Source organism: Oncorhynchus gorbuscha, linkage group LG09 (assembly GCF_021184085.1).
Source record: "Oncorhynchus gorbuscha isolate QuinsamMale2020 ecotype Even-year linkage group LG09, OgorEven_v1.0, whole genome shotgun sequence".
Classification (NCBI taxonomy): Eukaryota; Metazoa; Chordata; class Actinopteri; order Salmoniformes; family Salmonidae; genus Oncorhynchus; species Oncorhynchus gorbuscha.
Genome location: NC_060181.1, coordinates 84,380,137 through 84,406,320, shown reverse-complemented (window position 1 = coordinate 84,406,320; position 26,184 = coordinate 84,380,137). Strand labels below are relative to the sequence as shown.

Sequence of the window (26,184 nt, the reverse complement as noted above, 5' to 3'; positions counted from 1 at the left end):
AAAGCCCTGTGAGAAGACACACAGAAGAGTGTGAAAACCCTGTGAGAAGACACACAGAAGAGTGTGAAAGCCCTGTGAGAAGACACACAGAAGAGTGTGAAAGCCCTGTGAGAAGACACACAGAAGAGTGTGAAAGCCCTGTGAGAAGACACACAGAAGAGTGTGAAAGCCCTGTGAGAAGAAACACAGAAGAGTGTGAAAGCCCTGTGAGAAGACACACAGAAGAGTGTGAAAGCCCTGTGAGAAGACACACAGAAGAGTGTGAAAGCCCTGTGAGAAGACACACAGAAGAGTGTGAAAGCCCTGTGAGAAGGCACACAGAAGAATGTGGGAGCAGAAGCCAGTAGATCGTGTGGGACAGTGGTTCTTGTCAAGGGTATAAATAGCAGGTTTGGATCCCATAGGCACTGCTTGTATAACATCCGTATCTACATCCCCCTCTGCAGTGGGCTGTCTATGAAACAGCTGTTTAGAGAGAATGAAGGAGGAAGAAAGGGAGGGAGAAGAGATAAGGGAGGGACAGAGAAGGATAATTCCTCTTTACACAAAGGCCTGTTGTGTTTTTGCTTGTCTCTAGCCACTCGTGTTGCTGTGTACATTGTTAGAATGTGCTGTGTATTTTGTCTGATACTAAATGAGACGTCTACTCTGGCGTGTGTCCCAGGTTTGAGCTGCTACACGTGCTGAACTTTGACTCTGTCAGGAGGAGAATGAGCGTCATTGTCAAGTCTAGTGCAGGTAACACACATACAAACACACACATAGACATGATCTATCTCTACATGATCTTCTGTCACTCACACTCTCTTAACTATTGTCCCCTCCCTATTGTCCTCAGGGGAGTACATGTTGTTCTGTAAGGGGGCTGACTCCTCCATCTTCCCCAGAGTGGTGTCAGGGAAGGTAGGGCAGGTGCGGGCGCGGGTGGAGCAGAACGCTCTGGTAAGGCTACACATACACACAAACACACAGCATATGTTTTACTATCCTTTTGGGTACCTTAAATTGATTTCCATTCAAAATAATTTCTTCCCTATTTTCCTAACCCTAACCTGACCCTTTAACCTAACTCCTAACCCTAACCTGACCCTTTACCCTAACTCCTAACCCTAACCTGACCCTTTAATCTCCTAGCCCTAACCTGACCCTTTACCCTAACTCCTAACCCTAACCTGACCCTTTACCCTAACTCCTAACCCTAACCTGACCCTTTACCCTAACTCCTAACCCTAACCTGACCCTTTAACCTAACTCCTAGCCCTAACCTGACCCTTTAACCTAACTCCTAGCCCTAACCTGACCCTTTAACCTAACTCCTAGCCCTAACCTGACCCTTTACCCTAACTCCTAACCCTAACCTGACCCTTTAACCTAACTCCTAGCCTTAACCTGACCCTTTAACCTAACTCCTAGCCTTAACCTGACCCTTTACCCTAACTCCTAGCCTTAACCTGACCCTTTACCCTAACTCCTAACCCTAACCTGACCCTTTAACCTAACTCCTAGCCTTAACCTGACCCTTTAACCTAACTCCTAACCCTAACCTGACCCTTTACCCTAACTCCTAACCCTAACCTGACCCTTTAACCTCCTAACCTGACCATTTACTCTAACTCCTACCCTGACCCTTTAACCTAACTCCTAGCCTGACCCTTTAACCTCCTAACCTGACCCTTTACCCTAAATCCTAACCTGAACCTTTAACCTAACTCCTAACCCTAACCTGACCCTTTACCTTTTAGGCTTAACCACTAAAACTAAAAAAGCCTTTGTCCTCGCGAGGACTTTTGGGTATTTCCGGGACCCACGAGGATAGTAATGATTTTTTATTATTTTATTGTCACATACACAGGATAGGTGCAGTGAAATGTGTTGTTTTATAGGGTCAGCCATAGTAGTACAGCGCCCCTGGAGAAAATCAGGATTAAGTTCCTCGCTCAAGTGCATATCAACAGATGTTTACCTTGTCGGCTCGGGTATTCGAACACACTCACACGCTGTATATAGAGTATTACCTCTGTCTTTATACCTACACCAATTCCCTAAACACACTCCTTAACCCAATACTCTTACTCCTTATATGCCTGTACCATAACTAAAACTCCAAATATATACAGTGCGTTGGGAAAGTATTCAAACCAATAGACTTTTGCCACAGTTTGTTACGTTACAGCCTTATTATAAAATTGATTCAATAAAAACATTTCCTCAGAAATCTACATACACAACCCCATAATGACAAAGCGAAAACAGGTTTTTACATAAGTATTCAGACCCTTTGCTATGAGACTCAAAATTGAGCTCAGGTGCATCTTGTTTCCATTGATCATCCTTGAGATGTTTCCACAACTTGATTGGAGTACAATTGTGGTAGATTCAATTGATTGGACATGATTTTCAAAGGCAGACACCTGTCTATATAAGGTTCCACAGTAGACAGTGCATGTCAGAGCAAAAACCAAACCATGAGGTCAAAGGAATTGTCTGTGGAGCTCCGAGACAGGATTGTGTCGAGGCACAGATCTGGGGAAGGGTATGAAAACATTTCTGCAGCATTGAAAGTCCCCAAGAACAGAGTGGCCTCCATCATTCTTAAATGGTAGAAGTTTGGAACCACCAAGAAACTGAGCAATCGGGGGAGAATATCTTTGGTCAGGGAGGTGACCAAGAACCCAAAAATCACTCTGAAAGAGCTCAAGAGTTCCTCTGTGGAGATGGGAGAACCTTCCAGAAGGACAACCATTTATGCAGCACTCCAGCAACCAGGCCTTTATAGTAGTAGTAGAGTGGCCAGACAGAAGACTCTGCTCAGTAAAAGGCACATGACAGCCTGTTTGGAGGTTGCCAAAAGACACTTAAAAGACTCTCAGACCATGATAAACAGGATTCTCTTGTCCGATGAAACCAAGATTGAACTCTTTGGCCTGAATGCCAAGCGTTACGTCTGGAGGAAACCTGGCACCATCCCTACAGTGAAGCATGGTGGTGGCAGCATCATGCTTTGGGGATGTTTTTCAGCGGCAGGGACTGGGTGACTAGTCAGGGTCGAGGGAAAGAGGAACGAAGCAAAGCACAGAGAGATCCTTGATGAAAACCTGCTCCAGAGCACTCAGGACCTCAGACTGGGGTGAAGGTTCACCTTTCAACAGGACAACGACCCTAAGCACACAGCCAAGACAACTCAGGAGTGGCTTCAGGACAAGTCTCTGAATGTCCTTGAGTGGCCCAGCCAGAGCCCAGACTTTAACCGGATCGAACAACTCTGGAGAGGCATGAAAATAGCTGTGCAGCGACGCTCCCCATCCAACCTGACAGAGCTGCTTGAGAGGATCAGCAGAGAAGAATGGGAGAAACTCCCCAAATAAAGGTGTGCCAAGCTTGTAGCATCATACCCAAGATGAATTGAGGCTGAAATTGCTGCCAAAGGTGCTTCAACAAAGTACTGAGTAAAGGGTCTGAATAGTTATGTAAATGTGATATTTCATTTTTAAAAATGTTAATACATTTGCAGAAATGTATAGGAAACTGTATTTGCATTGTCATTATGGGGTATTGTGTGTAGGTTGATGAGAAAAAATATATTTAACCAATTTTAGAATAAGGCTGTAACGTAACAAAATGTGGACAAAGTCAAGGAGTATGAATACTTTCCAAATGTACTGTATATATTCTGTCACACAACCCTTCTTATACTTACTATAGTGATAGGGCCACAGTACTAAGAGAGAACCCTAACCATCTCACCTTTACCTCTGTCAGGAGGGCTTGCGGACCCTGTGTGTGGCATACAGAAGTCTCTCCCTAGCAGAGTACGAGGAGGCGTGTCATCAGCTGAGCGACGCCAAGCTAGCCCTGCAGGACAGGGAACAGCGACTGGCGCAGGCTTATGACCTCATCGAGAGGGACTTCACCCTGCTGGGGGCCACGGCTGTGGAGGACAGGTAGGAGAATGGGACACAGGAGGGAGTAAGAGAGAGGAAGCCACTTAAATATATACAGTTGAAGTCGGAAGTTTATATACACTTAGGTTGGTCTCATTAAAACTTGTTTTTCAACAAATGTCATGTTAACAAACTATAGTTTTGGCAATTCGGTTAGGACATCTACTTTGTGCATGATACAAGTCATTTTGCCAACAATTGTTTACAGACAGATTATTTAATTTATAATTCACCGTATCACAATTCCAGTGGGTCAGAAGTTTACATACACTAAGTTGACTTGTGCCTTTAAACAGCTTGGAAAATTCCAGAAAATTATGTCATGGCTTTAGAAGCTTCTGATAGGCTAATTGACATACTTTGTGTCAATTGTAGGTGTACCTGTGGATGTATTTCAAGGCCTACCTTCAAACTCAGTGCCTCTTTGCTTGACATCATGGGAACATCAAAAGAAATCAGCCAAGACCTCAGAAAAAATTGTAGACCTCCACAAATCTGGTTTATCCTTGGGAGCAATTTCTAAATGCCTGAAGGTACCACATTCATCTGTACAAACAATAGTACGCAAGTATAAACACCATGGGACCACGCAGTCGTCATACCGCTCAGGAAGGAGACGCATTCTGTCTCCTAGAGAAGAAACGTACTTTGGTGCGAAAATTGCAAATCAATCCCAGAACAACAGCAAAGGACCTTGTGAAGATGCTGGAGGAAACAGGTACAAAAGTATCTATATCCACAGTAAAACGAGTCCTATATCGACATAACCTGAAGGGCTGCTCAGCAAGGAAGAAGCCATTGCTCCAAAACCTCCATAAAAAAGCCAGACTATGGTTTGCAACTGCACATGGGGACAAAGATCATACTTTTTGGAGAAATTTCCTTTGGTCTGATGAAACAACTATAGAACTGTTTGGCCATAATGACCATCGTTATGTTTGGAGGAAAAAGGGGGAGGCTTGCAAGCCGAAGAACACCATCCCAACCGTGAAGCATGGGGGTGGCAGCATCATGTTGTGGGGGTGCTTTGCTGCAGGAGGGACTGGGGGACTTCACAAAATCAATGGCATCATGAGGTAGGAAAATTATGTGGACATGTTGAAGCAACATCTCAAGACATCAGTCAGGAAGTTAAAGCTTGGTCGCAAATGGGTCTTCCAAATGGACAATGACCCAAAGCATACTTCAAAAGTTGTGGCAAAATTAAGAACAACATAGTCAAGGCATTTTAGTGGCCATCACAACGCCCTGACCTCAATCCCATAGAAAATGTGTGGGCAGAAGTGCAAAAGCATGTGTAAGAAAGGTCTACAAACCTGACTCAGTTACACCAGCTCTGTCAGGAGGAATGGGCCAAAATTCAGTTAACTTATTGTGGGAAGCTTGTGGAAGGCTACCTGAAACGTTTGACCCAAGTTAAACAATTTAAAGTCAATGCTAACAAATACTAATTGAGTGTATGTACACTTCTGACCCACTGGTAATGTGATGAAAGAAATCAAAGATGAAATAAATAATTCTCTCTACTATTATTCTGACATTTAACATTCTTAAAATAAAGTGGTGATCCTAACTGACATAAGACAGGGAATATTTTACTAGGATTAAATGTCAGGAATTGTGAAAAGTGAGTTTAAATGTATTTGGCTAAGGTGTAGGTAAACTGTATATACATTCTCCATGGACTTTACAGGGTCCTAAAACATTTTGGAATTAGTGCTGCAGGATGCAGATCTCTGTTTGAAAAAGCCTTTCCTAACTGACTGAGTATATATTGGTTCATGACTTCCCTGAAAAGTTGTATATCGCGGGGGCTAATGTACTTGTCCTCTTACTTAGTTTTGCACCTGGGCCTCCCACTCATCTTTCTATTCTGGTTAGAACCAGTTTGAGCTGTTCTGTGAAGAGAGTAGTACACAGCATTGTACGAGATCTTAATTTTCTTGGCAATTTCTTCCATGGAATAGCCTCCATTTCTCAGAACAAGACTAGACTGACAAGTTTCAGAAGAAAGTTCTTTGTTTCTGGCCAATTTGAGCTTGTAATCGAACCCACAAATGCTGATGCTCCAGATACTCAACTAGTCTAAAGAAGGACCGTTTTATTGCTTCTTTAATCAGAACAACAGTTTTCATCTGTGTAAACATAATTGCAAAAGGGTTTTCTAATGATCAATTAGACTTTTTAAAATTATAAACTTGGATTAGCTAACAGAGCGTGCCATTTGAACACAGGAGTGGTGGTTGCTGATAATGCACCTCTGTACGCCTATGTATATATTCCATAAAAAAATCTGCCGTTTCCAGCTACAATAGTCATTTACAACATTAACAATGTCTACACTGTATTTCTGATCAATTTTATGTTATTTTAATGGACAAAAAATGTGCTTTTCTTTCAAAAACAGGACATTTCTAAGTGTCCCCAAACTTTTGAACGGGGATGTGTATATGTAAGAGAAAGGGAGAAAGAGGGAGACCCAGGGAAAGAGGGAGAGACTAGGAGAGAGCAGGGAAAGAGGGAGAGACTAGCAGAGAGCAGGGAAAGAGGGAGAGACTATGAGGGAGCAAGGAAATAGGGAGAGACTAGGAGAGAGCATGGAAAGAGTGAGAGGGAGAGACTAGGAGATAGATTTGCGGGAGATTCACTATCATGGATTTCCTGATTGATGACAGCTTGATTTCCTAATGGACTAGCCTTCTGGTGTATGGTACATGTTGACCTAGCCATGTACAGTCGTGGCCAAAAGTTTTGAGAATGACACAAATATTAATTTTCACAGAGTCTACTACCTCAGTTTGTATGATTGCGATTTGCATTTTGCAAGTCCCTCTTTGCCATGTAAATAAACTGAATCCCCAAAAAACATTTCCACTGCATTTCAGCCCTGCCACAAAAGTACCAGCTGACATCATGTCAGTGATTCTCTCGTTAACACAGGTGTGAGTGTTGACGAGGACAAGCCGGAGATCACTCTGTCATGCTGATTGAGTTTGAATAACAGACTGGAAGCTTCAAAAGGAGGGTGGTGCTTGGAATCGTTGTTTTTCCTCTGTCAACCATGCTTACCTGCAAGGAAACACGTGCCGTCATCATTGCTTTGCACAAAAAGGGCTTCAAAGAAGCCACTTCTCTCCAGGAAAAACATCAGGGACAGAGTGATATTCTGCAAAAGGTACAAAGATTGGACTGCTGAGAGAAGAAGACAAGAGAGAAGACAAGGTAGGCGCGACCCTCAGTCCTGTGTCATGCCAACAGTAAAGCATCCTGAAACCATTCATGTGTGGGGTTGCTGCTCAGCCAAGGGAGTGGGCTCACTCACAATTTTGCCTAAGAACACAGCCATGAATAAAGAATGGTACCAACACATCCTCCGCGAGAAACTTCTCCCAACCATCCAGGAACAGTTTGGTGACGAACAATGCCTTTTCCATCATGATGGAACACCTTGCCATAAGGCAAAAGTGATAACTAAGTGGATCTGGGAACAAAACATCAATATTCTGGATCCATGGGCAGGGAACTACCCAGACCTTAATCCCATTGAGAACTTGTGGTCAATCCTCAAGAGGTGGGTAGACAAAAAAAACATTTTGACAAACTCCAAGCATTGGTTATGCAAGAATGGGCTGCCATCAGTCAGGATGTGGCCCAGAAGTTAATTGACAGCATGCCAGGGCGGATTGCAGAGGTCTTGAAAAAGAGGCTTCTTTACATGATATTTTAATCAAATCAATATAAAATAGGTTGTTGATCAGTACTGTAATCATTGATACCTTGCATTCTTTGAAAGGACTATACACTCTATAGTGATGCTTAATGCTATTAACCTATTGACTGTATTGACTCCTGTATTGACTGCTGTGTGCAGGCTCCAGGAGAAGGCAGCAGACACCATTGAGTCTCTCCATAAGGCTGGGATGAAGGTGTGGGTCCTGACGGGGGACAAGATGGAGACGGCGGCTGCTACATGTTATGCTAGCAAGCTGTTCCGCCGCTCCACCCAAATATTGGAGCTGACCAAGAAACGAACCGAGGAACAGAGTCTACATGATGTTCTGTTTGACTTGAGCAGAACCGTACTGAGACAGCGCTCCCTGTCGCGGTATGCTGCACACTCACACCAATGTGCGCTCGCACACAGCATGACCAGTACAAGTCAAATGTTTGGACACACCTACTCGTTCAAGGGTTGTTCTTTATTTTTACTATTTTCTACGTTGTGGAATAATATTGAAGACACCAAAACTATGAAATAACACACATGGAATCATGTAGTAACCAAAAAAGTGTTAAACAAATAAAATATGTGAGATTCTTCAAAGTAGCCTTGATGACAGCTTTGCACACTCTTGGCATTCTCTCAACCAGTTTTATGAGGTAGTCACCTGGAATGCATGTCAATTAACAGGTGTGCCTTGTTAAAAGTTAATTTGTGGAATTTCTTTCCTTCTTCACCTCTGGGATATGTGGGACGCTAGCGTCCCACCTGACCAACATCCAGTGAAAATGCAGAGCACCAAATTCAAATAAATTACTATAAAAATGAATCTTTCATGAAATCACATATGCAATACACCAAATTAAAGCTACACTTGTTGTGAATCCAGCCAATGTATCAGATTTCAAAAAGGCTTTACGGCGAAAGCAAACAATGCTATTATCTGAGGGCAGCACCCCAGCAAACAAACACAGACAATCATATTTCAACCCTCCAGGCGCGACACAAAATGCAGAAATAAAATATAAATCAAGTCATTTTGTTCGATTAATTCTGTCGATATATATCCGAAATGTCAATTTATTTGGCGCGTTTGATCCAGAAAAACACCGGTTCCAACTCTCACAACTCTTCCAACTCTCACAATATGACTAGAACATTACTCATAAGTTACCTGTAAGCTTTGTCCAAACATTTCAAACTACTTTCCTAATTCAACTTTAGGTATTTTTTAACGAAAATATTTAAGACGGGATTAACTGTGTTCAATACCGGAGGAAAACAAAGTGGAGCTTGCTTTTCAGGTCACTCACCTCTAACAAAGAGTACACTTCTCTCTACCCTCGTTCTGTACAGTGCTACTTCTTAATTTCTCAAAGGAAAAACCTCAACCAATTTCTAAAGACTGTTGACATCCAGTGGAAGTGGTAGGAACTGCAAGAAAGTCCATTAGAAATCTGGATTCCCAATGAAAACCCATTGAAAAGAGAGTGACCTAAAACAACAAAAAATCTGAATGGTTTGTCCTCGGGTTTCGCCTGCCAAATAAGTTCTGTTATACTCACAGACATGATTAGAACAGTTTTAGAAACTTCAGTGTGTTTTCTATCCAAATCTAATAATAATATGCATATCTTAGCTTCTGGGCCTGAGGAGCAGGCAGTGTACTTTGGACACGCTTTTGGACACCTATCCCAGAGACGTTCATGCATTTCTGCCTATCAGTTGTGTTGTGACTAGGTAGGGGTGGTATACAGAAGAGCCCTATTTGGTAAAAGACCAAGTCCATATTATGGCAAGAACAGCTCAAGAAGCAAAGAGAAACGACAGTCCATCATTACTTTAAGACATGAAGGTCAGTCAATCCGTAAAATTTCAAGAACTTCGAAAGTTTCTTCAAGTGCAGTTGCAAAAACCATCAAGCGCTATGATGAAACTGGCTCTCATGAGGACCGACACAGGAAAGGAAGAATCAGAGTTACCTCTGCTGCAGAGGATAAGTTCATTAGAGTTACCAGCCTCAGAAATTGCAGCCCAAATAAATGCTTCACAGAGTTCAAGTAACAGACACTTCTCAACATCAACTGTTCAGAGGAGACTGTGTGAATCAGGCCAAACTAATACTAAAGGACACAAATAATAAGATGAGACTGGCTTGGGCCAAGAAACACAAACAATGGACATTAGACTGGTGGAAATCTGTCCTTTGGTCTGATGAGTCCAAATTTGACATTTTTGGTTCCAACCGCTGTGTCTTTGTGAGACGCAAAGTAGGTGAACTGATGATCTCTGAATGTGTGGTTCCCATCGTGAAGCATGGAGGAGGAGGGGTGATAGTGTGTGAGTGCTTTGCGGGTGACATTGTCGGTGATTTAATTTGAATTCAAGGCACACTTAGCCAGCATGGCTACCACAGCATTCTGCAGCAATAAGCCATCCCATCTGGTTTGCGCTTAGTGGGACTATCATTTGTTTTTAAACAGGACAATGACCCAACACACATCCAGGCTGTGTAAGAGCTGTTTGAACAAGGAGAGTGATGGAGTGCTGCATCACATGACCCGACCTTAACCCGATTGGGATGAGTTGGACCGCAGAGTGAAGAAAAAGCAGCCAACAAGTGCTCAGCATATGTGGGAACTCCTTCAAGACTGTTGGAAAAGCATTCCAGGTGAAGCTAGTTGAGTGAGTGCAAAGCTGTCATCAAGGCAAAGGGTGGCTACTTTGAAGAATCTAAAATATATTTGGAGTTAACACTTTTTTTGGTTTCTACATGATTCCATATGCGTTATTCCATAGTTTTGATGTCTTCACTATTATTCTACAATGTAGAAAATTGTAAAAATAAAAACCCTTGAATGAGTAGGTGTGTCTAAACTTTTGAATGCACCAATTTGTAAGTCGCTCTGGATAAGAGCGTCTGCTAAATGACTTAAATGTAAAATGTAAATGTATATGTACAGTATTCATGCATCTCTGTGTGTTAACATCTGTATATCTGTGTGTTTATCCCCAGGCTGTCTGTAGACTGTCAGGACTACGGACTGATCATCGATGGGGCCACCCTGTCTGCGGTGCTGAAGCCCAGTCCAGAGAGCTCTGGCTCTGGGAACTACAGAGAGATCTTCCTGGAGATCTGTAGGAACTGCAGCGCCGTTCTCTGCTGCCGTATGGCGCCCCTACAGAAAGCACAGGTGGGTGTGATCTCACTTCCTGTCTCACATTAGGAATCCAGGGAGAGATGGTATTTGGATGGATGGACGGTCGATCAGTCAGTCAAAGTGTTTAATGAGTTGTGGTATGACTCCAGGGAGAGATGGTGTTTGGATGAATGGACGGTCGATCAGTCAGTCAAAGTGTTTAATGAGTTGTGGTATGACTCCAGGGAGAGATGGTGTTTGGATGAATGGACGGTCGATCAGTCAGTCAAAGTGTTTAATGAGTTGTGGTATGACTCCAGGGAGAGATGGTGTTTGGATGAATGGACGGTCGATCAGTCAGTCAAAGTGTTTAATGAGTTGTGGTATGACTCCAGGGAGAGATGGTGTTTGGATGGATGGACGGTCGATCAGTCAGTCAAAGTGTTTAATGAGTTGTGGTATGACTCCAGGGAGAGATGGTGTTTGGATGGATGGACGGTCAATCAGTCAGTCAAAGTGTTTAATGAGTTGTGGTATGACTGTTGTCTGTCCAGATTGTGAAGCTGATCAAGGCGTCTAAGGAGCACCCCATCACTCTGGCCATCGGAGACGGAGCCAACGACGTCAGCATGATCCTCGAGGCACATGTGGGCATAGGTAAGATCATCTCTACACTGATTGGCAAGCCCCATGTGTTTGTACTCTGATTGGAGGGAATCATCAGCTTGCACTCATCTTTCTTCTTTGATTGGTGGGGGGCTTTGGCTCCAAGATATCTCATTGGTGTATGTTTGTTTTCTGTCAATTAATCCATTAATCAACCAATCCCAATCTCTCTTAAGGCATCATGGGTAAGGAGGGTCGCCAGGCAGCGAGGAACAGCGACTATGCCATCCCAAAGTTCAAACACCTGAAGAAGATGCTGCTAGTTCACGGCCACATCTACTACATCCGCATCGCTGAGCTGGTGCAGTACTTCTTCTATAAGGTGGGCTTTACTACTGACACTAATACTGAGCATTTACTGAGATCACTTTGCAATTCTTTAGTAATGAATTACACAACTTGGGGGCTCAACACCACCCCAGTCTGGTAGCTGGTCCAGGACAGCACAAATCTCCAGGCTCTACGTTGCAAGTAGCTGAGTCAGTATAGAATGATGAACAATGTTTAGTCCTTACTTTGCTTCTGCCCCTTTCTCTCTCTCTCCAGAATGTGTGCTTCATCTTCCCTCAGTTCCTCTATCAGTTCTTCTGTGGATTCTCTCAGCAGGTTGGTGCTCAAAATCACCCCAAATGACCTCATGGTTGCCTGTTTGGTCATGTGTAGTCTGTATATTACTGACTGCTCTGTGCCCCCATAAAGCCCCTGTACGACACAGCCTACCTGACACTGTACAACATCAGCTTCACCTCACTGCCCATCCTCCTCTACAGCCTCTTAGAGAAACACGTCAGCATAGAGACACTGAAGAGCGACCCCACTCTGTACAGGTAAGGGGAACATCCCACCCAAATTAACACTTATTTGAAAGTCAATGTAATTCACAGGTTTTGTTTTGTTTAACAATTTTACTTCGCTCTCACTTGCCACTATCTCCCCCCCTCTCTCTCTCTCTCTCTCTCTCTCTCTCTCTCTCCCCCCCATTCTCTCTCTCTCCCCCTATTCCCTCTCTCAATCTCTCAATCCCTCCTCTCATGATCTCTCTCTCGCTCTCTTTCTCTCTCCCCCTCTCTCTTCCCTCCCCCTTTCTTTCTCCCTCTCTATCCCTCTCTCCCCACTCCCCTCTCAACCCCACCCCTCTCTTTCTCCCTCTCGCTCCCTCTCTCTACGCCTCTCCCACCTTCTCCCAGGGACGTAGCTAAGAACTCTCTCCTGCGCTGGCCCGTGTTCCTGTACTGGACATGCCTGGGCTTATTCGATGCCTGTATCTTCTTTTTTGGTGCCTACTTCCTGTTCGACAACACCACCTTCACTAGCAACGGACAGGTGAGCCCCGGCAACCGCCTCCACAGAAAACTGTCAAGGACTAGTTGACAAGTTGCCCCCAACTACAGATCTAGAATCAGATGACCAACACCAAGTCATAAGCATTGACTATTAGCTTGATTCAACAACACCCTGTTTGGCTCTAGTCAGAAGAGGTGCACTGTGTAGGTCAAAGGATTCCATTTGAGAGTCACCATAGTGATGGTCTCTAAAACACCCATCTCCACGTGATTGTCCAATAACACCAGAGTAAGACAATGTGGTCAGGTTTTGGTTATCTATGGGTAAGTTATGGTCAGGTTGTGGTTGAGTTGTGTTCAGGGTCTCAGTGGTCCTCTTTAGCTTGGCAACCATCAGGATTCCATTCATATGGACAACGCTATTGCATCTTTCTCTGCACTGTTGATTTATGTCATATTAACTGTTGCCTTTGGTCCTGTTTTTTCTCTTTAAGTTGAAACATCCTGGAATTCATTTATTCTATGTCCTGATTTATTTTCTTTCTTCTTCCTCCTCTCTGCTTCGTCTTCTTTTCTTCTTCCTCCTCTCTGCTTCGTCTTCTCTTCTTCCTCCTCTCTGCTTCGTCTTCTCTTCTTCTTCCTCCTCTCTGCTTCGTCTTCTCTTCTTCTTCCTCCTCTCTGCTTCTTCTTCTCTTCTTCCTGCTTCTTCTTCTTCTTCCTCCTCTGCTTATTCTTCTTCTTCCTCCTCCTCTCTGCTAATTATTTTTCTTCCTCCTCTCTGCTTCTTCTTCTTCCTCCTCTCTGCTTCTTCTTCTTCTTTTTCCTCCTCTCTGCTTCTTCTTCCTCCTCTCTGCTTATTCTTTTTCTTCCTCCTCTCTGCTTCTTCTTCCTCCTCCTCTCTGCTTATTCTTCTTCTTCCTCCTCCTCTCTGCTTCTTCTTCTTCTTCTTCTTCTTCCTCCTCTCTGCTTATTCTTTTTCTTCCTCCTCTCTGCTTCTTCTTCCTCCTCCTCTCTGCTTATTCTTCTTCTTCTTCTTCTTCTTCTTCTTCTTCCCTCCTCTCTGCTTTGTCTTCTCTTCTGCTTCTTCTCTCTTTATTTTGCTTTTCTTCCTGTTCCTCAGCTTATGACCACCAACACACAGATGGTAAGCCTGTCTCTCTCTGTCTATCATGTGCTTTTAACTTCTGTTTGTTTTTAGTTATGAGTTTAGCTTTGAGTTTTACCATTTCATCCCGAAACATGGATCCATCCATCCTCACTCCGCTGTGTAGTTAGGTACCACATGTAGGGCCTCTCTACCAACACCTGACATCAGCAGCTCCACTCTACTAATAGACATACTAGTCACTCCCCCACATCCTTATGTGTTGTCCCGGTAGTAGACTTAAAATAATGTGTGTGAGAAATAACTGTGTGTGTGTGTGTGTGTGTGTGTGTGTGTGTGTGTGTGTGTGTGTGTGTGTGTGTGTGTGTGTGTGTGTGTGTGTGTGTGTGTGTGTGTGTGTGTGTGTGTGTGTGTGTGTGTGTGTGTGTGTGTGTGTGTGTGTGTGTGTGTGTGTGTGTGTGTGTGTGGTAGTAGTAGTAGTAGTAGTACATAGACAACACATTTAGTGAGAAAAGCGGTCTCTCTGCTGTTTTAACAACATGGATTCATTCTAGCTGCACTGTCTTGGAGGGTGATCTCTCACCCTAGCTACGTTTCTGTGTTTGTAGAGAGATGTATTTCTAGCATTTCAAATCTAATCAAAGTTTATTTGTCACATGCGCCGAATACAACAGGTGTAGACCTTACAGTGAAATGCTTACTTACAAGCTCTAACCAATAGTGCAAAAAAGGTGTTAGGTGAACAATAGGTAAGTAAAGAAATAAAACAACAGAAAAAAGACTGCCAATATACAGTAGCGAGGCTATAAAAGTAGCGAGGCTACATACAGACACCGGTTAGTGGGTGTCGGGACACAATGCAGATAGCCCGGTTAGCCAACGTGTGGGAGCACTGGTTGGTCGGCCCAATTGAGGTAGTATGTACATGACTGTATAGTTAAAGTGACTGTGCATACATGATAAACAGAGAGTAGCAGCAGCGTATAAGAGGGGTTGGGGGGGCACACAATGCAAGTAGTCTGGGTAGCCATTTGATTACCTGTTCAGGAGTCTTATGGCTTGGGGGTAAAAACTGTTGAGAAGCCTTTTTGTCCTAGACTTGGCACTCCGGTACCGCTTGCCATGCAGTAGTAGAGAGAACAGTCTATGACTGGGGTGGCTGGGGTCTTTGACAATTTTTAGGGCCTTCCTCTGACACAGCCCGGTGTAGAGGTCCTGGATGGCAGGCAGCTTAGTCACAGTGATTTACTGGGCCGTACGCACAACCCTCTGTAGTGCCTTGCGGTCAGTGGCCGAGCAATTAACGTACCAGGCAGTGATGCAACCAGTCAGCTCTCGATGTTGCAGCTGTAGAACCTTTTGAGGATCTCAGGACCCATGCCAAATCGTTTTAGTCTCCTGAGGGGGACCAGGTTTTGTTGTCCTGCCCTCTTCACTATTGTCTTGGTGTGTTTGGATCAATCTAGTTTGTTGTGATGTGGACACCAAGGAACTTGAAGCTCTCAACCTGCTCCACTACAGCCCCATCAATGAGAATGGTGTCGTGCTCGGTCCTCCTTTTCCTGTAGTCCACAATCATCTCCTTAGTCTTAGTTATGTTGAGGGATAGCTTGTTATTCTGGCACCACACGGCCAGGTCTCTGACCTCCTCCCTATAGGCTGTCTCGTCGTTGTCGGTGATCAGGCCTACCACTGTTGTGTCAACTGCAAACTTAATGATGGTGTTGGAGTCATGCCTGGCCATGCAGTCGTGGGTGAACAAGGAGTACAGGAGGGGACTGAGCACGCACCCCTGTGGAGGTCCAGTGTTGAGGATCAACGTGGCAGTTGTGTTGCTACCTACCCTCATCACCTGGGGGCGGTCCATCAGCAAGTCCAGGATCCAGTTGCAGAGGGAGGTGTTTAGTCCCAGGATCCTTAGCTTAGTGAAAAGCTTTGAGGGTAATATGGTGTTGAACGCTGAGCTGTAGTCAATGAATAGCATTCTCACATAAGTGTTCCTTTTGTCCAGGTGGGAAGGGCAGTGTGGAGTGCAATAGAGATTGCATCATCTGTGGATCTGTTTGGGCGGTATGCAAATTGGAGTTTCTGCGATGATGGTGTTGATGTGAGCCATGACCAGCCTTTCAAAGCACTTCATGGCTACGGACGTGAGTGCTACAGGTCTGTAGTCATTTAGGCAGGTTGCCTTTGTGTTCTTGGGCACAGGGACTATGGTGGTCTGCTTGAAACATGTTGGTATTACAGACACAATCAGGGACATGTTGAAAATGTCAGTGAAGACACCTGCCAGTTGGTCAGCACACGCCCTGGTAATCCGTCTGGCCCCGCAACCTTGTGTATGTTGACCTGTTTAACCTCTCTAGGGTATGCGTCCCACCTGGCCAACATCCAGTGAGATTGCAGAGCACCAAATTCAAGTACAGAAATACTCATTATAAAAATTCAAATTTTACATAGGTTTAAAGAACCTCTTGTGAATCCAACCGATTTTAGAAATGCTTTACAGCGAAAGCATACCTTACAATTATTTGAGAACATAGCCCAGCAGACAAATCATTACAAACAGTAACCAGCCAAGTAGAAGAGTTACACAAGTCAGAAAAAGAGAAATAATTAATCACTTACCTTTGATGATCTTCATATGTTTGCACTCAGAAGACATTCATTTATTCAATAAATGTTCCTTTCTCTCTTTATATCCGAAAACCTCTGTTTTGTTAACGCATTTTCTTCAGTAATCCACAGGCTCAAACACAGTCACAACCGGCAGACAAAAAAATCCAAATTGTATCCGTAAAGTTCATAGAAACATGTCAAACGATGTCTATATTCAATCCTCAGGTTGTTTTAGCCTAAATAATCGATAATATTTCAACCTGACAATAACGTTGTCAATATGAAAGGTAAACAAGAAAGATGAACTTCTTGTGAAGAAAAGCTCTGTGACACGGCAGGGTCCACTCATTCAGACTGTTCTTACTCCCTCATTTTTCAGAATACAAGCCTGAAACCATTTCTAAAGACTGTTGACATCTAACGGAAGGCATAGGAACTGCAATTTGAGTTCTAAGTCAATGGATACTGTAATGGCATTGAATAGAAAACGACAACAAAAATCCTACTTCCTGAATGGATCTTTCTCAGGTTTTCGCCTGCCAAATCAGTTCTGTTATACTCACAGACATTATTGTAACAGTTTTGGAAACTTTAGAGTGTTCTATCCAAATATGCTAATTATATGCATATCCTATCTTCTGGGCCTGAGTACAATTATAGTTTAATTTGGGCATGCTTTTTTCATCCAAAATTCCAAATGCTGCCCCCTAGAGAAGTTAAAGGTCTTACTCACATCGGCTATGGAGAGCGTGATCACACAGTCGTCCGGAATAGCTGATGCTCTCATGCATGCCTCAGTGTTGCTTGCCTCAAAGCAAGCATAGAAGTGATTTAGCTCGTCTGGTAGACTCGTGTCACTGGGCAGCTCGTGGCTGTGCTTCCCTTTGTAATATGTAATAGTTTGCAAGCCCTGCCACATGCGACGAGCGTCGGAGCCAGTGTAGTATGATTCAATCTTAGTCCTGTATTGACGCTTTGTCTGTTTGATGGTTCATCGCAGGGCATTCTTGTAAGCTTCTGGGTTAGAGTCCCGCACCTTGAAAGCGGCAGCTCTACCCTTTAGCTCAGTGCGAATGTTGCCTGTAATCCATGGCTTCTGGTTGGGGTATGTACGTACAGTCACTGTGGGGACAACATCCTCGATGCACTTATTGATAAAGCCAGTGACTGATGTGGTGTATTACTCAATGCCATCGGAAGAATCCCTGAACATGTTCCAGTATGTGACAGCAAAACAGTCCTGTAGTTTAGCATCTGCTTCATCTGTCACTCTACCTCTCCCTCCATCTCTCTTTCTCTGTCACTCTACCTCTCCCTCCATCTCTCTTCCTCTGTCACTCTACCTCTCCCTCCATCTCTCTTCCTATGTCACTCTACCTATCCCTCCATCTTCTCTTTCTCTGTCACTCTACCTCTCCCTCCATCTCCTTTCCTCTGTCACTCTACCTCTCCCTCCATCTCTCTTCCCCTGTCACTCTACCTCTCCCTCCATCTCTCTTCCCCTGTCACTCTACCTCTCCCTCCATCTCTCTTCCCCTGTCACTCTACCTCTCCCTCCATCTCTCTTCCTCTGTCACTCTACATCTCCCTCATCTCTCTCTTGCTCTCCCTCTCTTTATCTATGACCCTTCCTCTCCCTTCATATTTCTCTCTTGCTCGCCATCTCTCTCCCTGTCTCTTTCTCCTCCTCCTCCTCTTCCATCTGTTCCTTCCTGAAGTTTCAAGGTTATTTACCATCATTAGCTTAATATGAGACCTACATTAATGGGATGCCATACAACAGTAAAAGACCAGGTGAAATACAGGTGAAATGGACGTAGCTTGTTGCAGCATCAAACACTATAGTGTTTAGGATTGTAATCAGTGATGTAGTGGTAAAGAATATATGGGTAAAAGCTGATCGCCGTTCATGGTAAGTAAAGTAACGTTACCTATTCTTAAATGCATTTAGCCGTAAAAGGTGGGTAAACGCTCGCAAAAAATAAAAAAGGTGTGTGAACGGCATTTACGTGCGTTTAGAATCAACTACAACACAGGTTTAAATGAAGTAATTACAGTTAGTGCCCTGTGCTCATATCAGTGTGAATAGTTTCAGCTGATATTTATCAATGGTTTCAACAGATGATCAATGATGGTGTTGACCGCTTGACTTTTTACTCATTTTGTTATGTTACAGCCTTATTCTAAAACAGATTCAATTACCCCTACACACAATACCCCACAATGACAAAGAAAAATGTTTTTTTTTGTGATTTTTAGCAAATGTATTAAAGAAAAACCTGGAAATATCACATTTACATAATTATTCAGACCCTTTACTCAGTATTTGTGGAAGCACCTTTGGCAGCGTATACAGCCTGGACTCTTCTTGGGTAAGACGCTACAAGCTTGGCATTTGTATTTGGGGAGTTTCTCCTATTCTTCTTAAGCTCTGTCAGGATGGATGGGGAGCGTCGCTGCACAGCTATTGTCAGGTCTCTCCAGAGATGTTCGGTCGGGTTCAAGTCTGGGCTCTGGCTGGGCCACTCAAGGCAATTCAGAGACTTGTCTCGAAGCCACTCCTGCGTTGTCTTGGCTGTGTGCTTAGCATTGTTGTCCTGTTAGACTGGGGGCGAAGGGTCACCTTCCGAGGTCCTGAGCGCTCTGGAGCAGGTTTTCATCAAGGATCTCTTTGTACTTTGCTCCATTCATCTTTCCCTCGATCCTGACTAGTCTCCCAGTCCCTGCTGCTGAAAAACATCCCCACAGCATGATGCTGCCACCACCATGCTTCTCCGTAGGGATGGTGCCAGGTTTCCTCCAGACTTGCTTGGCATTCAGGACAAAGAGTTCAATGTAGTTTCTCGTGGTCTGAGAGTCCTTTATGTGCCTTTTGGCATACTCCAAGTGGGCTGCCATGTGCCTTTTACTGAAGAGAGTCTTCTGTCTGGCCACTCTACCATAAAGGCCTGATTGCTGCATAAATGGATGTCCTTCTGGAAGGTTCTCCCATCTCCACAGAGGAACTCTGGAGGTCTGTGATCATCGGTTTCATGGTCACCTCCATGACCAAGGCCCTTCTCCCCCGATTACTCAGTTTGCCACTGTGTTCTTGGGGATCTTCAATGCTGCAGAAATGTTTTGGTATCCTTCCCCAGATCTGTGCCTCGACACAATCCTGTCTCTGAGCTCTACAGACATTTCCTTCGACCTCATGGTTTGGTTTTCGCTCTGACATGCACTGTCAACTGTGTGACCTTATATATACAGATGTGTGCCTTTCCAAATAATGTCCAATCAATTCAGTTTACCACAATTGGACTCCAATCAAGTTATAGAAACATCTCAAGGATCATCAATGGAAACATGATGCACCTGAACTCAATTTCGAGTCTCATAGCAAAGGGTCTGAATAATTATGTAAATAAATTATTTCAGTTTTTCATTTTGCAAACAGTTCTAAAAACCAGTTTTTACTCCGTCATGGGGTATTGTGAGGGGGAAATGTATTCATTCCATTTTAGAATGAGGCTGTAACATAACAAAATGTGGAACAAGTCAAGGGGTCTGAATCATTTCCGAATGCGCTGTGTAAAGGATGGATGAAATGTGTGCCTGATGAGGTGTACCTGACTTCCTGCTCACTCTCTGTTCTTCTCTAGATGTTTGGGAACTGGACTTTCGGGACTCTCGTCTTTACTGTGCTGGTGTTCACGGTCACGCTCAAGGTGTGTGTGTGTTTACACCATGTGAAGGAGTAAGAGACTGAGTGAATCTGATAATAGTGGATTGAATCATCTCTTTGCATGTATATGTCTGTGAGATAATAGATTGACTAGACTTTCTCATCAATCGTTAGAGCTGTAAGCCCTGGAGGTGTTACTATGGACTGATTGATAAGTGTGTGTGTGTGTGTGTGTGCGTGCATGCGTGCGTGCGTGCGTGTGTGTGTATCCTGTGTGTTGCAGCTTGCCTTGGACACACACCACTGGACCTGGATCAACCACTTTGTCATCTGGGGCTCCCTGCTTTTCTATGTCATCTTCTCTCTGCTCTGGGGAGGCATCATCTGGTAGGCCTCTCATTCTTACAACTGACTGGTTCTTACTTTGTACATTATTCATTTCCCTTAAATATAGATATAGAATAAGTAGATCCTCTCCTCTCCCTCCAGGCCTTTCCTGAACTACCAGAGGATGTACTATGTGTTCATTGAGAGGTTCTAGATGTATAATAAGTAATAATAATAATAATATAATAATATATGCCATTTAGCAGACGCTTTTATCCAAAGCGATTTACAGTCATGTGTGCATACATTCTACGTATGGGTGGTCCCGGGGATTGAACCCACTACCCTGGCGTTACAAGCGCCATGCTCTACCAACTGAGCTACAGAAGGACCGATCCTCTCCTCTCCCTCCAGGCCTTTCCTGAACTACCAGAGGATGTACTATGTGTTCATTGAGAGGTTCTAGATGTATAATAACTAGATCCTCTCCTCTCCCTCCAGGCCTTTCCTGAACTACCAGAGGATGTACTATGTGTTCATTGAGAGGTTCTAGATGTATAATAACTAGATCCTCTCCTCTCCCTCCAGGCCCTTCCTGAACTACCAGAGGATGTACTATGTGTTCATTGAGAGGTTCTAGATGTATAATAACTAGATCCTCTCCTCTCCCTCCAGGCCTTTCCTGAACTACCAGAGGATGTACTATGTGTTCATTGAGAGGTTCTAGATGTATAATAACTAGATCCTCTCTCCTCTCCCCAGGCCCTTCCTGAACTACCAGAGGATGTACTATGTGTTCATGCAGATGTTGTCCAGTGGTCCGGCTTGGCTCGGCATCATCCTGCTCATTATGGTCAGCCTACTGCCTGATGTGGTCAAGAAGGTCCTCTGCAGAACACTGTGGCCCACCGCCACCCATCTTGCACAGGTAGGACCACAACTTGACCACAGCTCAGGAAACACAACTGCACCAGTTAATTGAAGAGTCATTTGATTGCGGCCCTCAATATGTACAGTAGATAGTATGTAGACCTACATGTATAATCACATCAAAAATACCTTCTCTACTGACCAAAAGTATCCAGGTACAGCTGCCTCACACATGCCAGACGACTCAGTACTAAAACTCCTAAAACACTTGTCAATCTCAAGGCCGGATCTGGCCCGGGAGCCCATTCAATCCAGCACGCGGGTGGTTTGAGTCATTTTATCGACATTTAAATGACTAAAAGCTAATCAAATTTTGACACAGAGGAAATATAATCCAATTTAAGTGCGGCCCTCCAGTCTGGTGAAGACTAAATGCGGCCCGCTGGGAAATTTAGTTTGACACCCATGTCGTAAAAGATTGACCCTGTGTTAACCACCACTGTAAACTGTCCCCTCCTTTCATCTGATATTACTACTTCCTGTCACTGCTTAGCTGAATGTCCTGCGTCCTGTGATTCAAGTGCTGAATTCCAAATAGACCCTTAGTACTCCTGTAGATCTGACACCGTTGCATAGGTGTGAGCAAAATGGTGAAGATTACACCCAGCCTATCAGAAGGCAAGATGAAGCATATCATATTGCTTATACCTATCCAATCCTTTTTAGATGTACATTTGGGAAATGGATCTGAAGCTAAATCTAACGGATTTCTTTCCTCTTCCCCTCTCTCTGCTTTGCTTCCTAATTGAACCCACCACTGTCCCCCTTTCCCTTTCTATCTCTCTCCTCTCCCCACTCTGTCTCCCTCCTCCAATCCTCCACTCCTCTTCCTGTAACCTCTGCCCTCTGACCCCGTTACCTGGGGCAATGACAGTCCAATCGCCCGTGCCTTACCGTGGAGCCGTCCACCATCTTCGTGCTTTCTCAGTCCGATAGCAGATTGAGTTTCTGATTGGCCGAGAGACGTCAGAGGAGGAGGTGACTTTTTAAACACTCGATGTGCATGGTGGCATGTGCCAATGTCAAAATTACATCAGTGGTCCACCTTCATTCAGTTAAATCAGTGTTTCAACATTAACTCCCAACTTTCAATCACAATCACTGTAGTGTTCCCATCCAGGGCTCTCACCATCCAGGGCTCTCACCACCCAGGGCTCTCACCATCCAGGGCTCTCACAGGGCTCTCACCATCCAGGGCTCTCACCATCCAGGGCTCTCACCATCCAGGGCTCTCACATGGCTCTCACCATCCAGGGCTCTCACCATCCAGGGCTCTCACAGGGCTCTCACCATCCAGGGCTCTCACCGTCCAGGGCTCTCACCATCCAGGGCTCTCACCATTCAGGGCTCTCACCATCCAGGACCTATGACTCCATGATGTCACACAACCCTAGCTACCTGCTCAGCCAGCCCCTAGACCATTCCCCATCAGAGACCTAGGGTTGCTACGGTAACTGAACGCCAATGGCCACAGAATATGTCAAGAGTGGCAATGCTGCTAATATGGCTGCCTGATGCACTGTGGTTCTGGAGGGGTGCTGATAGTTTGGGGGTCATTTTATTTCCTGTTAGAGGGTCTTCACCGATGCTAGCTGGTCTACTGTGCTGAGAGGCTTGCTCACTTGGGACGAATCACAATTGTGGAATGCAACGAATGGAGCTGTCTGGGTGGTTTGATTGTCATGATTTTCTTCGGGTGGTTTGTCTGGAGGGTCAGGGTGACTTGCTTGGGTTGGTACTATATTGGAAACTCTCTTGGGATGCAACAGAGGCATTTTCTGTCTTTCCTTCTGTCCTGCTGAGAGCTGCTGTAAGGTGGATGAGCTCTGTCCTATTATTGGATCACTCTCGTACTGTCCATTCCAACACGGGGGTCAGAGACAATAATATCACTGCAATTTTTTACAAATAAATACATTTGGTATCTTAAACATGGAGATAAAGTTTAACACACAGGCAAAACAATGGCATTGATTATTATTCTGTACACTGAAACATCAGGCAACATTAGTGGCCATTTGGATGAGGAACACTGACCTCTGGTGCTAGAAGATGATACAGCATGTGTGTGAACGTTTCATTTTCATTGTATGCTGATCATCTGAATGTGAGTTCAACCTGAAACAGACTAGGGTATTTTCAGTGATCTAAACACTCCCTCTGTTTTTCTCCATTCTCTCCTTCCCTCCTTCTCCAGGACATTGACAAACTGTTGCAGGGCAGTGTAGCAGAGTTGACCCCCTGTGCCCCCATGCCCTTCTGGCCCTTCCTCCAAACGGAAGTGTACTGACTCCTCCCACCTCCACATCAGGGTTCTGATGCCCCTCCCACTCCGCAGTTCTGAGTCCTTCCCCCACAAACTGCTATTGGCCCACTGGACTGATTGGGGCGAGGCAGACCGCTGCACCCTCAGCCCCTACATGCTCCGCCTCTCAGGGGCTGGCTTTGCCTACTACACACCGGGGCCAGAGAGCTTTGTGTGACACACACTCACACATACGCAGGCTAATGTGTGAACACACACAAAACGATGTTTTCACAAAAGATGTGCACACACACAGAGACCAATGTGATCTAAACTTACAGCTTACCATGGATGTGGAAGTATTTGTATTCCACTCATAAACAATGCAAACACACACACACACACATTTGCAAAATAATTCACACATACTGAAAAACATGAAACATCTTCACACAATTCACCATGTGCATAGTCAGCCATTCAGATACATCCCTCCCCCAATCTGCCTCCCACCGGTCCTGTCCATCCCATTTCAGTGTGGTCCTGATCCCAGTCCAGTCCACACCTCTACTCTGTTCTGCTACTCTATAATCCATGTTAAAATACTTGAATCCAACGTTGACACCACCAGTGGTGTTAAACACTGAACACACGGAGGTGTTCGGTGTGTGAATGTGCGTCCCTTCTACACTAAGGAATTGTGTATAAAACGGACCAGACTTTTCTGTTTCTATTTTATTAACTGTCTCTGTCTTCTTCGTTTTCTCTGTCTCTCAAATATACTCATTTTGTTGAAATAACGGGAGTTGCTTCGCAAAATGTTCTGGGGAGAAAGACATCTGTTATTCACTGCTTGTGTGTGTGTATGTATATACAGCTGAATTTGGAAGTTTACATACACTTAGCTTGGAGTCAATAAAACTATTTTTCAACCACTCCACAAATTTCTTGTTAACAAACTATAGTTTTGGCAAGTTGGTTTGGACATCTACTTTGTGCATGACACAAGTAATTTTTCCAACAATTGTTTACAGACAGATTATTTCATTTATAATTCACTGTATCACAATTCCAGTGGGTCAGAAGTTTTTATACACTAAGTTGACTGTGCCTTTAAATAGCTTGGACAATTCCAGAAAATGATGTCATGGCTTTAGAAACTTCTGATAGGCTAATTGACATAATTTGAGTCAATTGGAGGTGTGACTGTGGATGTATTTCAAGGCCTACCTTCAAACTCAGTGCCTCTTTGCTTGACATCATGGGAACATCAAAAGAAATCAGCCAAGACCTCAAAAAAAATTGTAGACCTCCACAAGTCTGGTTCATCCTTGGGAGCAATTTTCAAACACCTGAAGGTACCACATTCATCTGTACAAACAATAGTACACAAGAATAAACACCATGGGACCGTGCAGCTGTCATACCACTCAGGAAGGAGACGCGTTCTGTCTCCTAGAGATGAATGTACTTTGGTGCGAAAAATGCAAATCAATCCCAGAACAACAGCAAAGGACGTTGTGAAGATGCTGGAGGAAACAGGTACAAAGTATCTATAGCCACAGTAAAACGAGTCCTATATCGACATAACCTGAAGGGCCGCTCAGCAAGGAAGAAGCCACTGCTCCAAAACCGTCATAAAAAAGCCAGATTATGGTTTGCAACTGCACATGGGGACAAAGATCGTACTATTTTGAGAAATGTTCTCTGGTCTGATGAAACAAAAATTTAACTGTTTGGCCATAATGACCATCGTTATGTTTGGAGGAAAAAGGGAGATGCTTGCAAGCCGAAGACCACCATCCCAACCGTGAAGCACGTGGGTGGCAGCATCATGTTGTGGGGGTGCTTTGCTGCAGGAGGGACTGGTGCACTTCACAAATTAGATGGCATCATGAGGCAGGAAAATTATGTGGACATATTGAAGCAGCATCTCAAGACTGTCAGGAAGTTAAAGCTTGGTCTCAAATGGGTCTTCCAAATGGACAATGACCCCAAGCATACTTCCAAAGTTGTGGCAAAATAGCTTAAGGACAACAAAGTCCAGATATTTTAGTGGCCATCACAAAGCCCTGACCTCAATCCCATAGAACATTTCTGAGCAGAACTGAAAAAGCATGTGCGAGCAAGGAGGCCTTCAAACCTGATTCAGTTACACCTGCTCTGTCAGGAGGAATGGGCCAAAATTCACCCAACTTATTGTGGGAAGCTTGTGGAAGGCTACCCGAAACATTTGACCCAAGTTCAACAATTTAAAGGCAATGCTACCAAATAATAATTTAGTGAATGTAAACTTCTGACACACTGGGAATGTGATGAAAGAAATAAAAGCTGAAATAAATCATTCTCTCTACTATTATTCTGACATTTCACATTCTTAAAATAAAGTGGTGATCCTAACTGATGTAAAACAGGGAATTTTTACTAGGATTAAATGTCAGGAATTGTGAAAAACTGAGGTTAAATGTATTTGGCTAAGGTGTATGTAAACTTCCGTCTTCAACTTTCTATACAATGTGGCCATACACCGTAACAGCACTCTG

General features: G+C 44.1%; 1 pseudogene; it reads left to right on the top strand.

Annotated features, from left to right (window-relative positions):
• Nucleotides 1–24,611, top strand: part of LOC124044186 — an 82,135-nt pseudogene extending 57,524 nt beyond the window's left edge.
• Nucleotides 24,612–26,184: the final 1,573 nt, after the last annotated feature.